Genomic DNA, 5,000 nt, shown 5'->3' on the forward strand with positions numbered 1-5,000 from the left:
TTGTGCATATTGCAAGATTTCAGTTTCTAAGTGAATGAGCAAAAGAGCATACGGCACCTGGTATTCCCAGGCGGTCTCCCATCCAAGTACTAACCAGGCCCGACCCTGCTTAGCTTCCGAGATCAGACGAGATCGGGCGTTGCCAGGCTGGTATGGCCGTACGAAATAAGTTGACAACCATAGGCTACTTATCCATATACAGATTTAGCAATTGACAATGCAAGGTGGTCTCTCTCTCTCTCTCTCTCTCGTGTCAAAATGAAAACAGCTTCCAGCCCCTTTCATGAAGGACTACTTGTGCATATTGCAAGATTTCAGTTTCTAAGTGAATGAGCAAAAGAGCATACAGCACCTGGTATTCCCAGGCGGTCTCCCATCCAAGTACTAACCAGGCCCGACCCTGCTTAGCTTCCGAGATCAGATGAGATCGGGCGTTGCCAGGCTGGTATGGCCGTACGAAATAAGTTGACAACCATAGGCTACTTATCCATATACAGATTTAGCAATTGACAATGCAAGGTAGTCTCTCTCTCTCTCTCTCTCTCTCGTGTCAAAATGAAAACAGCTTCCAGCCCCTTTCATGAAGGACTACTTGTGCATATTGCAAGATGTCAGTTTCTAAGTGAATGAGCAAAAGAGCATACAGCACCTGGTATTCCCAGGCGGTCTCCCATCCAAGTACTAACCAGGCCAGACCCTGCTTAGCTTCCGAGATCAGACGAGATCGGGCGTTGCCAGGCTGGTATGGCCGTACAAAATAAGTTGACAACCATAGGCTACTTATCCATATACAGATTTAGCAATTGACAATGCAAGGTAGTCTCTCTCTCTCTCTCTCTCTCTCTCTCGTGTCAAAATGAAAACAGCTTCCAGCCCCTTTCATGAAGGACTACTTGTGCATATTGCAAGATGTCAGTTTCTAAGTGAATGAGCAAAAGAGCATACGGCACCTGGTATTCCCAGGCGGTCTCCCATCCAAGTACTAACCAGGCCCGACCCTGCTTAGCTTCCGAGATCAGACGAGATCGGGCGTTGCCAGGCTGGTATGGCCGTACGAAATAAGTTGACAACCATAGGCTACTTATCCATATACAGATTTAGCAATTGACAATGCAAGGTGGTCTCTCTCTCTCGTGTCAAAATGAAAACAGCTTCCAGCCCCTTTCATGAAGGACTACTTGTGCATATTGCAAGATTTCAGTTTCTAAGTGAATGAGCAAAAGAGCATACAGCACCTGGTATTCCCAGGCGGTCTCCCATCCAAGTACTAACCAGGCCCGACCCTGCTTAGCTTCCGAGATCAGATGAGATCGGGCGTTGCCAGGCTGGTATGGCCGTACGAAATAAGTTGACAACCATAGGCTACTTATCCATATACAGATTTAGCAATTGACAATGCAAGGTAGTCTCTCTCTCTCTCTCTCTCTCTCTCTCTCGTGTCAAAATGAAAACAGCTTCCAGCCCCTTTCATGAAGGACTACTTGTGCATATTGCAAGATGTCAGTTTCTAAGTGAATGAGCAAAAGAGCATACAGCACCTGGTATTCCCAGGCGGTCTCCCATCCAAGTACTAACCAGGCCCGACCCTGCTTAGCTTCCGAGATCAGACGAGATCGGGCGTTGCCAGGCTGGTATGGCCGTACAAAATACGTTGACAACCATAGGCTACTTATCCATATACAGATTTAGCAATTGACAATGCAAGGTAGTCTCTCTCTCTCTCTCTCTCTCTCTCTCTCGTGTCAAAATGAAAACAGCTTCCAGCCCCTTTCATGAAGGACTACTTGTGCATATTGCAAGATGTCAGTTTCTAAGTGAATGAGCAAAAGAGCATACAGCACCTGGTATTCCCAGGCGGTCTCCCATCCAAGTACTAACCAGGCCCGACCCTGCTTAGCTTCCGAGATCAGACGAGATCGGGCGTTGCCAGGCTGGTATGGCCGTACGAAATAAGTTGACAACCATAGGCTACTTATCCATATACAGATTTAGCAATTGACAATGCAAGGTGGTCTCTCTCTCTCTCTCTCTCGTGTCAAAATGAAAACAGCTTCCAGCCCCTTTCATGAAGGACTACTTGTGCATATTGCAAGATTTCAGTTTCTAAGTGAATGAGCAAAAGAGCATACAGCACCTGGTATTCCCAGGCGGTCTCCCATCCAAGTACTAACCAGGCCCGACCCTGCTTAGCTTCCGAGATCAGACGAGATCGGGCGTTGCCAGGCTGGTATGGCCGTACGAAATAAGTTGACAACCATAGGCTACTTATCCATATACAGATTTAGCAATTGACAATGCAAGGTGGTCTCTCTCTCTCTCTCTCTCTCGTGTCAAAATGAAAACAGCTTCCAGCCCCTTTCATGAAGGACTACTTGTGCATATTGCAAGATTTCAGTTTCTAAGTGAATGAGCAAAAGAGCATACAGCACCTGGTATTCCCAGGCGGTCTCCCATCCAAGTACTAACCAGGCCCAACCCTGCTTAGCTTCCGAGATCAGACGAGATCAGGCGTTGCCAGGCTGGTATGGCCGTACGAAATAAGTTGACAACCATAGGCTACTTATCCATATACAGATTTAGCAATTGACAATGCAAGGTGGTCTCTCTCTCTCTCTCTCTCTCTCTCTCTCTCTCTCGTGTCAAAATGAAAACAGCTTCCAGCCCCTTTCATGAAGGACTACTTGTGCATATTGCAAGATTTCAGTTTCTAAGTGAATGAGCAAAAGAGCATACAGCACCTGGTATACCCAGGCGGTCTCCCATCCAAGTACTAACCAGGCCCGACCCTGCTTAGCTTCCGAGATCAGACGAGATCGGGCGTTGCCAGGCTGGTATGGCCGTACGAAATAAGTTGACAACCATAGGCTACTTATCCATATACAGATTTAGCAATTGACAATGCAAGGTGGTCTCTCTCTCTCTCTCTCTCTCTCTCTCGTGTCAAAATGAAAACAGCTTCCAGCCCCTTTCATGAAGGACTACTTGTGCATATTGCAAGATTTCAGTTTCTAAGTGAATGAGCAAAAGAGCATACGGCACCTGGTATTCCCAGGCGGTCTCCCATCCAAGTACTAACCAGGCCCGACCCTGCTTAGCTTCCGAGATCAGACGAGATCGGGCGTTGCCAGGCTGGTATGGCCGTACGAAATAAGTTGACAACCATAGGCTACTTATCCATATACAGATTTAGCAATTGACAATGCAAGGTGGTCTCTCTCTCTCTCTCTCTCTCGTGTCAAAATGAAAACAGCTTCCAGCCCCTTTCATGAAGGACTACTTGTGCATATTGCAAGATTTCAGTTTCTAAGTGAATGAGCAAAAGAGCATACAGCACCTGGTATTCCCAGGCGGTCTCCCATCCAAGTACTAACCAGGCCCAACCCTGCTTAGCTTCCGAGATCAGACGAGATCAGGCGTTGCCAGGCTGGTATGGCCGTACGAAATAAGTTGACAACCATAGGCTACTTATCCATATACAGATTTAGCAATTGACAATGCAAGGTGGTCTCTCTCTCTCTCTCTCTCTCTCTCTCTCGTGTCAAAATGAAAACAGCTTCCAGCCCCTTTCATGAAGGACTACTTGTGCATATTGCAAGATTTCAGTTTCTAAGTGAATGAGCAAAAGAGCATACAGCACCTGGTATACCCAGGCGGTCTCCCATCCAAGTACTAACCAGGCCCGACCCTGCTTAGCTTCCGAGATCAGACGAGATCGGGCGTTGCCAGGCTGGTATGGCCGTACGAAATAAGTTGACAACCATAGGCTACTTATCCATATACAGATTTAGCAATTGACAATGCAAGGTGGTCTCTCTCTCTCTCTCTCTCTCTCGTGTCAAAATGAAAACAGCTTCCAGCCCCTTTCATGAAGGACTACTTGTGCATATTGCAAGATTTCAGTTTCTAAGTGAATGAGCAAAAGAGCATACGGCACCTGGTATTCCCAGGCGGTCTCCCATCCAAGTACTAACCAGGCCCGACCCTGCTTAGCTTCCGAGATCAGACGAGATCGGGCGTTGCCAGGCTGGTATGGCCGTACGAAATAAGTTGACAACCATAGGCTACTTATCCATATACAGATTTAGCAATTGACAATGCAAGGTGGTCTCTCTCTCTCTCTCTCTCTCGTGTCAAAATGAAAACAGCTTCCAGCCCCTTTCATGAAGGACTACTTGTGCATATTGCAAGATTTCAGTTTCTAAGTGAATGAGCAAAAGAGCATACAGCACCTGGTATTCCCAGGCGGTCTCCCATCCAAGTACTAACCAGGCCCGACCCTGCTTAGCTTCCGAGATCAGATGAGATCGGGCGTTGCCAGGCTGGTATGGCCGTACGAAATAAGTTGACAACCATAGGCTACTTATCCATATACAGATTTAGCAATTGACAATGCAAGGTGGTCTCTCTCTCTCTCTCTCTCTCTCTCTCTCGTGTCAAAATGAAAACAGCTTCCAGCCCCTTTCATGAAGGACTACTTGTGCATATTGCAAGATTTCAGTTTCTAAGTGAATGAGCAAAAGAGCATACAGCACCTGGTATACCCAGGCGGTCTCCCATCCAAGTACTAACCAGGCCCGACCCTGCTTAGCTTCCGAGATCAGACGAGATCGGGCGTTGCCAGGCTGGTATGGCCGTACGAAATAAGTTGACAACCATAGGCTACTTATCCATATACAGATTTAGCAATTGACAATGCAAGGTGGTCTCTCTCTCTCTCTCTCTCTCTCTCGTGTCAAAATGAAAACAGCTTCCAGCCCCTTTCATGAAGGACTACTTGTGCATATTGCAAGATTTCAGTTTCTAAGTGAATGAGCAAAAGAGCATACGGCACCTGGTATTCCCAGGCGGTCTCCCATCCAAGTACTAACCAGGCCCGACCCTGCTTAGCTTCCGAGATCAGACGAGATCGGGCGTTGCCAGGCTGGTATGGCCGTACGAAATAAGTTGACAACCATAGGCTACTTATCCATATACAGATTTAGCAATTGACAATGCAAGGT

General features: G+C 47.1%; 16 non-coding genes and 1 pseudogene across 16 annotated transcripts; all 17 read right to left on the minus strand.

The window, feature by feature from the left end:
• Nucleotides 1-45: 45 nt before the first annotated feature.
• LOC146292198 (5S ribosomal RNA) lies at nt 46-164 on the minus strand. Its single transcript, XR_014756364.1, has one exon. It is a non-coding gene; the product is annotated as a 5S ribosomal RNA (ribosomal RNA).
• A 176-nt stretch (nt 165-340) lies between these two features.
• On the minus strand, nt 341-459 carry LOC146292199 (5S ribosomal RNA). Its single transcript, XR_014756041.1, has one exon. It is a non-coding gene; the product is annotated as a 5S ribosomal RNA (ribosomal RNA).
• A 178-nt stretch (nt 460-637) lies between these two features.
• On the minus strand, nt 638-756 carry LOC146292200 (5S ribosomal RNA; annotated as a pseudogene).
• Nucleotides 757-938: 182 nt separating this feature from the next.
• On the minus strand, nt 939-1,057 carry LOC146292201 (5S ribosomal RNA). The gene has a single exon (XR_014756375.1). It is a non-coding gene; the product is annotated as a 5S ribosomal RNA (ribosomal RNA).
• Nucleotides 1,058-1,223: 166 nt separating this feature from the next.
• Nucleotides 1,224-1,342, minus strand: LOC146292202 (5S ribosomal RNA). The gene has a single exon (XR_014756052.1). It is a non-coding gene; the product is annotated as a 5S ribosomal RNA (ribosomal RNA).
• A 184-nt stretch (nt 1,343-1,526) lies between these two features.
• LOC146292203 (5S ribosomal RNA) lies at nt 1,527-1,645 on the minus strand. The gene has a single exon (XR_014757230.1). It is a non-coding gene; the product is annotated as a 5S ribosomal RNA (ribosomal RNA).
• A 184-nt stretch (nt 1,646-1,829) lies between these two features.
• Nucleotides 1,830-1,948, minus strand: LOC146292204 (5S ribosomal RNA). The gene has a single exon (XR_014756577.1). It is a non-coding gene; the product is annotated as a 5S ribosomal RNA (ribosomal RNA).
• Nucleotides 1,949-2,122: 174 nt separating this feature from the next.
• Nucleotides 2,123-2,241, minus strand: LOC146292205 (5S ribosomal RNA). Its single transcript, XR_014756579.1, has one exon. It is a non-coding gene; the product is annotated as a 5S ribosomal RNA (ribosomal RNA).
• A 176-nt stretch (nt 2,242-2,417) lies between these two features.
• LOC146292206 (5S ribosomal RNA) lies at nt 2,418-2,536 on the minus strand. Its single transcript, XR_014757257.1, has one exon. It is a non-coding gene; the product is annotated as a 5S ribosomal RNA (ribosomal RNA).
• Nucleotides 2,537-2,726: 190 nt separating this feature from the next.
• LOC146292207 (5S ribosomal RNA) lies at nt 2,727-2,845 on the minus strand. The gene has a single exon (XR_014757947.1). It is a non-coding gene; the product is annotated as a 5S ribosomal RNA (ribosomal RNA).
• Nucleotides 2,846-3,027: 182 nt separating this feature from the next.
• On the minus strand, nt 3,028-3,146 carry LOC146292208 (5S ribosomal RNA). The gene has a single exon (XR_014756387.1). It is a non-coding gene; the product is annotated as a 5S ribosomal RNA (ribosomal RNA).
• Nucleotides 3,147-3,322: 176 nt separating this feature from the next.
• LOC146292209 (5S ribosomal RNA) lies at nt 3,323-3,441 on the minus strand. Its single transcript, XR_014757258.1, has one exon. It is a non-coding gene; the product is annotated as a 5S ribosomal RNA (ribosomal RNA).
• A 184-nt stretch (nt 3,442-3,625) lies between these two features.
• Nucleotides 3,626-3,744, minus strand: LOC146292210 (5S ribosomal RNA). Its single transcript, XR_014757948.1, has one exon. It is a non-coding gene; the product is annotated as a 5S ribosomal RNA (ribosomal RNA).
• A 178-nt stretch (nt 3,745-3,922) lies between these two features.
• Nucleotides 3,923-4,041, minus strand: LOC146292211 (5S ribosomal RNA). The gene has a single exon (XR_014756399.1). It is a non-coding gene; the product is annotated as a 5S ribosomal RNA (ribosomal RNA).
• Nucleotides 4,042-4,217: 176 nt separating this feature from the next.
• LOC146292212 (5S ribosomal RNA) lies at nt 4,218-4,336 on the minus strand. The gene has a single exon (XR_014756063.1). It is a non-coding gene; the product is annotated as a 5S ribosomal RNA (ribosomal RNA).
• A 184-nt stretch (nt 4,337-4,520) lies between these two features.
• On the minus strand, nt 4,521-4,639 carry LOC146292213 (5S ribosomal RNA). The gene has a single exon (XR_014757949.1). It is a non-coding gene; the product is annotated as a 5S ribosomal RNA (ribosomal RNA).
• Nucleotides 4,640-4,819: 180 nt separating this feature from the next.
• LOC146292214 (5S ribosomal RNA) lies at nt 4,820-4,938 on the minus strand. The gene has a single exon (XR_014756410.1). It is a non-coding gene; the product is annotated as a 5S ribosomal RNA (ribosomal RNA).
• Nucleotides 4,939-5,000: the final 62 nt, after the last annotated feature.

The sequence above is a fragment of the Hypomesus nipponensis genome, chromosome 5 (genome assembly GCF_054491055.1).
Source record: "Hypomesus nipponensis isolate SF chromosome 5, ASM5449105v1, whole genome shotgun sequence".
Taxonomy (NCBI): Eukaryota; Metazoa; Chordata; class Actinopteri; order Osmeriformes; family Osmeridae; genus Hypomesus; species Hypomesus nipponensis.